The 1292-nt window shown below is 34.5% G+C and overlaps 1 protein-coding gene across 5 annotated transcripts in view; it reads right to left on the bottom strand.

Moving 5' to 3' along the window:
* Positions 1–1292, bottom strand: part of LOC111865978 (inositol 1,4,5-trisphosphate receptor) — a gene marked incomplete at its 3' end in the record, with an annotated part of 252641 nt that overhangs the window by 213671 nt on the left and 37678 nt on the right.

Below are 1292 nucleotides of genomic sequence, written 5' to 3'. Positions count from 1 at the left end.
GCCAAACTATCTCCCTGTTTTAATCCTTGATTTGTCTTAAAGCTTTCTGTTAACTGGTTCTGGACTTTAATTTGATCGATTGTTTCTGTAATGGTTAAGTTAATCATTCTATTTAATTTTGTTGGAATACCAAAAGTGGACATAATCATCCTTAATTTCTTCCCTATTATTGTATCATATGCTTGTTTAAAATCTATGAAGCATAGATAAATTTCTGTATTAAATTCCAAGCATTTCTCCGTTATTTGTCTCAGGGTGAATAAATTGTCTATTGTTGACCTATTGGGTCGAAATCCTGATTCAGAGGCATGTACTTTATGCTTATTTTAATTTATTCTATTTGATCTAACAAATGTACTTCTTTTAATGGTGATCATTACTCACAGACCCATAGCCATGCACACCAAAATAATAGTTAGAATGTTAATTACTTACATCAATATTATCCTCAAGTGAATTCATGAAGAATTTGTTTAAGGAGTACTATCTTCTGGGTTGTCAGACTGTGTAGTTTGATATAATTTGTTTAATATTTAAGAAAAAATTAAAACTCTTACCAAACTGCACACCATCACATCCCAGAAGACAGTGCCCTTCACTGTGCTGCCACGAGAACCTCAACTCTCACAAAAATTGATTTGTTTTTCATATATTGATATCCTGGAACTTATATTGTGAAAAATATATGGGAGGAAGGGTGTGAAAGAAATAAATTGAGCTTCAGAGGGTGGCAAATTACAAGAAAATGGTACAGAAATTGTATTCTATGTGGTGCAATCCAAAAGTTCCCGAAATCTATATAAATAAAAATGTAACTGTTCGTTTGTTACCATCTTAAATCTCTGAAAGTTCTTCACCGACTGCTTCGAAATTTTGATACAACGTTGCATTTGAATACGCACGTTTTTACATACCTATTATATAGATGTCACACCTGTGACAGGTTGGTTGGTTGTTAAAATATTAATTGTATTCAATATTAATATACTGTAACGTGTTATACGTCATCCATCGAATACCAGCAGATCGTTGCCTAGGAATAACCATGGTAACGAACTGTTGAAACAGCGGAAATAATGCATTTCTGCTGTTCCAACAGATCATTGCCTAGGAATAACCGTGGCAACGAACTGTTGAAACAGCGGAAATAACGCATTTCTGCAGCAACGAGCACAGAACACATGAAATCGAACCCTGGGTGAAAGTGCCCTCTATTGCGTCCGAAACCAGGTTATAATAGTCCAGCTCCAAAAAATTTTTCGGTGATACTGGCCGTGATAATAATTGTACTC

This window comes from Cryptotermes secundus, unplaced genomic scaffold, assembly GCF_002891405.2.
Source record: "Cryptotermes secundus unplaced genomic scaffold, Csec_1.0 scaffold35, whole genome shotgun sequence".
NCBI lineage: Eukaryota > Metazoa > Arthropoda > Insecta > Blattodea > Kalotermitidae > Cryptotermes > Cryptotermes secundus.
The sequence above is the reverse complement of the archived record's forward strand: the minus strand, read 5'-3'. Positions and strand labels throughout refer to the sequence as shown.